Raw genomic sequence first — 6,833 nt, 5'->3', positions numbered from 1 at the left:
AATAAAGATCCTCCTGATTATTTTGGATGAATTTCTTTGTAAATTGTCAGAGTATGTTTTTGGAGACTTCTTCATTCATTTTGCTACTGCAGTCATGATCAATGAAAGCGACGGAGCCCAAGCCATGACAGCACCTCCACCGTGCTTTATAAATGAGCTTGTATGTTTAGGATCATGAGCAGATCCATGCTTTTCTGCAGACACTGGTCTTTCCATCTATATGGTAGTAGTTAAGCTTTGTCCCATCAGGCCATAAAGCTGTTCCCTAACTGATGGAGCTTATATCTGTACAGTTTTGTAAATTGCAATCCTGTTTTTTGATTTTTGCTGCTGGTGAGTGGTTGGCATCTTGCAGTGTGGCCTCTGCATTGCTGTTCTCAAAGTCTCATTAGTGTTTTGGGGGTTTCCTTGCTGCTTTCACCATTTGTGTTTTATCAGCTCTTGTTTTTTGTTTTGTTTATTTTTAGCTTGGAGAGCCATTTAGATGCCTGTTGCTCTGTACATCATTTCTTTTTCAGGACAATCCAGATACTTTTACTGACTTTGCTCAGCTTCTTTCCAGTTTCTCAGCTTCAGAATAACATGCTTTTCTCACTGGTCTTCATGTTGGTCTACCCAGAGGTGAAAGCTTAAACTGAGAGGAGATATCCATGATTAAACAATGGACCTTGTGGAACAACACTGTACCACAAACTCACCCATGGTTAGCTGTGGGGGAAAAAAAACTACAACTTTAGAAAAAAGTGAAGAAAAATGCAGCTGTGAAATGAGTGTGAGCAACAGGAAACATGCTGTATGAATGTGTGAGCAGTTTAAACATTTTGGTCAGTCCAGCTCAAAAACATCTGTGCCTATTTGAAGTATGGAAGAAAAGCTGCGACTGTGTAAGTTTAGAGACTTAAGTGTCACAGAATCTGAGCAAGCTTCACCATTAAATTCATGTTTAAATATGTACAAAACCCAGTGGTGTTTAAAATTCTCAGTAAAGAGTGAATATAAAATTGCACAAGGGGAGTCGAGGAATCTGTGTTGGGCTACTGATGTAAGATATCACTGACATCCGCACACAGAGGTTGGTTTGATCTTCCTAGAATTGTGACGACATTTTCTGGAGAATTAATTGATCAGTGTGCTGCGATTTTGTAAAAGTTAAACTTAACCTGTTCCTGGTTATAGAGTCTAACCCAGCTGTCATGACGCAAGAGGCAGGATGCACCCTGGACAAGTCGCCAGTCCATCACAGTCAATACTTAGAGACAGACAGCCGCTCACACTCACATTCATACATATGATCAATTTAGAATCACCCATTAGCCTAACCCCATGCGTGCCTTTGGACTACAGAGAACCCAAATGGACGGTGTGAGGCCCAGACTGTGCCGCTCATCTAGATGTAAATACCAGGAAATAAAAGCTGAAACTCTGATCTCTCTTCTCATGTTCATCATTCAATCTCACACACAAATGTCTTCAGTGCACAGCAAAAACAAGTTAATGCTGTATGCTTTTAAACTTGTGTGTCTCCACTGATCAAGAGGGAAACTGGGCTGCTCTTGTTGGACTTGGAGCTAATAATGAATAACATTACTTTTACTGAGACAAAACTGAGTCGGCGTGCATACAATGAATGTCAGAGCAATGAAAATCAGAAAAATGGTATACGTGCCCACACAGTACTAGCAAGCTGGGTACAACTGCAACAGTTTCTGAAAGGTATTATCTCTGTGCTATTTAATATACTGTGTCTACATGGCGTATTATTACTTACGATAGCTACGTGTGGTTACATATTTGGGAATGTTCACGTTCTGCCATGAGTTGGATTTAATACAGTACTGTAAATGATGCAGAAACAGCTCTGATTTTGTTTGTAAACCTAAATTTGAACACTGTTTCTTTTTTAAAGGTGTTGTTAAAGAAAACAGTCCAGCATGAACTGATACAGTGACTTCAATGGGTCTTCTTTTAAACTGAATAAAAAAATAAAATAAAGGGGTCTGTAAATTAAAAAAACAACAACTATATAGTTTGTCTACAAGGTGATTTGGCTTTTGAGGCAAAAAAGGGTGAATGAAACCAGAATCTGGATCTGGCAACCAGACCTCAGAGGAGATGTGAGGTCACCGCAGGAAAAATGGTAACGTGTCTAATCCTGCGTTCGTATTTCTTACTCCAACGTGGGCGTGCTCACAGACCAATGCAGCAAGGCCGCCACGACAGCTGCTTTAGTAGCCGCATTGTTTGAATTGCGTTAATCAGGTGGAGATTCCACGTATGGGTATAAATGAACAGTTTAGATCGGTTTGCTTTGTGCCATCATCAGAGTGTATTTAATATCATCTGCAGCCATTCTGTCGAAGGTTTAAAGGAAGCAGCTGATGCAACATTTTCCCACTTGGTTCAAATGTTGCAGCATGAACATGGTGGTAGTCTTCCACTTTGTTGTGTAAATCGGCTTTATTTATTGTTTGATCTCATCTTAAGATGTCTGGATTTGAATGTTGAAAGAGTTTTCATGTTACTAAGTAAAGCTCTTCCATAACGTTGTGGCTCAGACATACTTTTAAAACAAGTGTGACACCTCGTACCTCCCTCCACATCGTGTGTGAATCGAGTCTCTGGATGTAAAAATATTTCAGGACACTGGGATAATATTTTCTGGAAAACATGATGACGTTGTGTGGCAGTACTTCATGTTTCAGTTTGTATGCATATGTGATGATATGATGAGAAATGTTCAATCTTCCTTAATCTCGCAATAGCCAAAAACAAAAACCCCAAATACTAAGAGTTCTTGGATCCAGATCTGGACCTACTGCAGAAGTTAATCACTTTTAATATTTTGAGCAATCCTGCTAACAAACTGAACCCATTGCATAACCTTCTTGGCAATCACAGGAAAAAAGAGAAAGCAGAGGTCTGAATTATCCCCAATTTTTATCCTAATGAGGTGTCGATTCATGGAAGGATGGTGCAGACGGAGTTTAATCATTTTCGCAGCAGCAGCAGCTTTAAAGCTGAGCTGTTTTAAAGCTTCCAGGGTTGAGTTTTGATGTTATTTACAAGCTGGACGAGGTGCTTCGACATGAATGAATCGACTTGACATGAATGTAGCATTTAATCAGACCTCAGAAAGCTCACAGAGCAAATAACGCCTGTGTTTACAGGCTACACATGACATGTAAACAAAACTTTAGGAGTACAATTCAGTTGAATCTTCCTTTAATGAGCTGCAGGCGGCTGCTCTGATCCAAGGTGAACGTTGGAAATTTCACACAGACAAATAAAATTTACCATCACGAAGAATACTCTGCTCTGTATTTTTAAAACCACCTTTTCCAAAGCAAAATAATTAAACTGGTGATGGAAGTTATATGATACTGTATATGATCTGCCTCTCATCTGGTGTCCTAGACATCGCACTTATACAGTGAGGACATTAAAAAAAAAAAAAAAAAATTGTATTTTTTGTGTTTCTGTTGTTTGTGACTCACTCAACGAAAGTTGGTTTTTCCTCATATACTCTTATAAGCAGAAAAATGGTGTTTTCTGATTTCCTGATTGTCTCCTGCTTCTGTCTGTCCACAGCAGATGTTGGCACGTTTGCTCTCATGAACTCTCTGAGCCTTTATTTCCTTTTTCTTAACAGCAGCTCTGACTTTTTTTTTTCTTCCAGCTGCTGTTTCGAGCGAACTTTTATCCCTTTACTTGTCCAAACTGCCTGAATCATAAACAGACTAAATGGCTGCATGCGCACAATGTTCACACGAAACCTTACCATGTTACACTGCCTCTTTTTGTCCTTAACACTTTTAAACACAGTTTTCCTTTTCAGGTTATAAAAAAAGTCTCCACATCTTGATATTCCTCCTGTACTGCTCGTGTATTTTGTGACTTTGGGATCTTGACTGGAATTTCAAATAAAGTTCTTCGGGTTTAAACAACATTTCGCTGCAGAGTATTTCTTCAGATCTGAGGAATGTCTGGCACCGATGAAAACCAGATTTTATCAGACCTCTCCGTCAGTGTGATCTTATAAACTTTAAATCTTGAAGTTTTGCTTTTAACCTTGATGGACTCTTGCATGCTTATAAGACACCTTGGCCTGGAAACTTTCCTTAATTTTGATTGCTGTCAGGTGAATTTCTTTGGGGGGGGCTGATGTGGGGATACATCTCTTGTATTTTTTGTGTTATGTTTGTATCACTTTACTTTGCGTGTGTGTGTGTGTGTGTGTGTGTGTGTGTGTACATGTTTACATATCCTTGTGGGGACCAAACATTGGAAGATTACTTGTGGGGACCAACAGCCCTTATGGGGACAAAGTCCCCGTTCCCATGAGTTTGAATTTTTAAGACTCAAAACATAGTTTTAGTGTCAGGATTACAATTAGCTTAGATACAGTTATCACAGTGTTTCCAATTATCAAGAACTGGAGTGACAAATTCAAAGAAGACACTCTGTACAGAAACAACATTGGGAGAGGTAGAAAGTGAAAGATTTCAAAGACTCTGGACAGAAAACTAGTGAGAGATTTGTCTAAAGACCCCAGAACAGCTGAAAAGATACTCGTTAATGTTTTGCCAACTCAAGAATGTAGTCTCAAAAAGGCAACAGGAGTGGACTGTGAGGTTGCAGATCAGTAAAACCTTCACACCTTGAAGTAGGACAACCTGGACAAAACTCATGTACTGGAACGTATTGGAAGCACGTTCTTAATTAAGTTAGGTGAGGTGAAATTACAGTTCTTTGGATACAGAGATGCTGCTTATGCTTGGAGAACAAAGAACACCATCCCCACATTTAAACACGGTGGTTGGAGTATTTTGAGAACTGAAGACCGAGGTCCACCCGAGAAGACTATTGATTAAGAGAGATTTGCCAAAGAAGAATGGGATTGCTCAGGAGATGTGTGCGAGACTTCTACAAACATGTGTGAAAGAATGGGTTGTTCCCAGGAGCTCAGTGAATTCCAGTGTGGTAGTGTGATCAGCTGCAACCTGTGCAACTACTAAATATTGCACAATATTGAAAGACGTGAGACTTGAAAACTAAACGACTACAGGCTGTTCCAGTATACAATTATCTATTAGCATAGGGGGATAATCATTTTAACCCTTGTAGTAAAAAAAAAAAAAAAGCTGCATTTAACTTTTGTCTTAAACACCAGGTGACTATTGGAAGAAAGACTTTTATAAAACCTTTAATTTCAACCAGAATCTCTTCAGCATGAAAAGAGTTTTTAATTTGTTTTTTAAGGTCTTTTGCAAAGGAGATCAGGGCTTTACTGTTCCATATTTATGAAACAAGCAAAGCATTCACATCAAGACCTTTTCATAACTTTTAAATCAAATATTGCTTTTTAGTTGCTGTTACGTCACTTTATTTTAATCTCTTAGCTGCGCAGCGCTTCAATAAACACCTGGTGCTTTTAAATGTCCTTACAAACACATTGACTTACCTATTTTCCTTTTTGTTGCTGATCCTTGCACAATAATTTCGCAGCATGTGGCAGATACAGAGCAACAGTAAATTTGCAGACCAGAGGACAACTTGTTTTGATCAAATCTAGGTTGCAGCTTATTGTCTACCTTATCACAGCTGGAAATAACAGTTTTAAATTGCTTTTGGGAGAGTGGATGGTTTAGATTTCCTGATATACATGCTCTTATATGCATAAATGACAACTGCAATCGCATTTTGCCCAGTTTTTATTTTCTTGTCTCTCACTCTGGTTTAATGCCTGGGATCAACTGCAGGCTAAATCCAAACTCATTTTATTTTTCTTTCTTTTAACCTATTGTTTCTGCAACAGTAACTAGCTTCATTTCTAAAACTGCAAAAAGCATGCTAAAGTTCTTTTTATGGAGAAAATTTAATGTCACTATTTTTTTTTGAAAATATGGGTTTTGACGTGAAACCCATATTGACCTGCCTGGGTCCATAATATAGGCTACCTCAAATAGAGTGTGCAGTGTTGTTAGTTGTTCTTTATTCATGAATGTATCTGCTTCTCATTAATAGGAGTTTGACAACACATCTTTACAGCACACATGCTGGCCTGTCATAGCAGGAATTTCACAGTTATTAATGGTTCTCTATTGATACAGTAACGCTGAAGGCAGCAGTTAAATCTAGTCACACTAGCAAGGTGAAACAGAATCTTGCTAGTATTCCTGTATTCATTACACTTCCAGCACAAAGTATTGACTCAGGGGGCTGAATAACAACGCACACACCCCACTTTTCAGTTATTTATTTGCAAAAATGTTTGGAATCATGTATGATTTTCACTCCACTTCTCACATGTACAGCACTTTGTATTGGTCTTTCACGTGGAATTCCAAAAAAATTGATACATGATTGTGGCTGTAATGTGACAAAATGTGGAAAAGTTCAAGGGGGCCGAATACTTTTGCAAGCCCCTGTAGTTTAACATATTTAAATATGTCTGGTCGATGCACAAAATTATAGTTAAACTCAGAAACGTGAGGGATTGTCACTTATAATAATAATAATTTTATCTATTCATTATTTATATTTAATAATAATTTATCTTTATGTTTATTTAGTTCATTTATCACATGAAAATTTCACTCCTTCTTTCTTTTTTCTTTTAAATAAATCAAACAACTAACCAGAGAGACATAGGTTAAAGTCACAGCTTATATAACATTTAAGGAAGTTTAAATTAACTACAACTGATGCAAATTAACAACTAATATATTGTACAACCTTGCGAAAAAACATTTTTTTCAGTATAGTTACCAGTTTATTGCATGCAATGCACCACCTAGTGGCAGGTTAATGAGAGAAAATGCCCCCCTGAGTTT

The sequence above is a fragment of the Mchenga conophoros genome, linkage group LG13, assembly GCF_057382185.1.
Source record: "Mchenga conophoros isolate Kocher_MC1m ecotype Shallow Benthic linkage group LG13, M_conophoros_male_GT1.1, whole genome shotgun sequence".
In the NCBI taxonomy this organism is placed as follows: Eukaryota; Metazoa; Chordata; class Actinopteri; order Cichliformes; family Cichlidae; genus Mchenga; species Mchenga conophoros.
Note: the sequence above shows the minus strand (reverse complement) of the source record.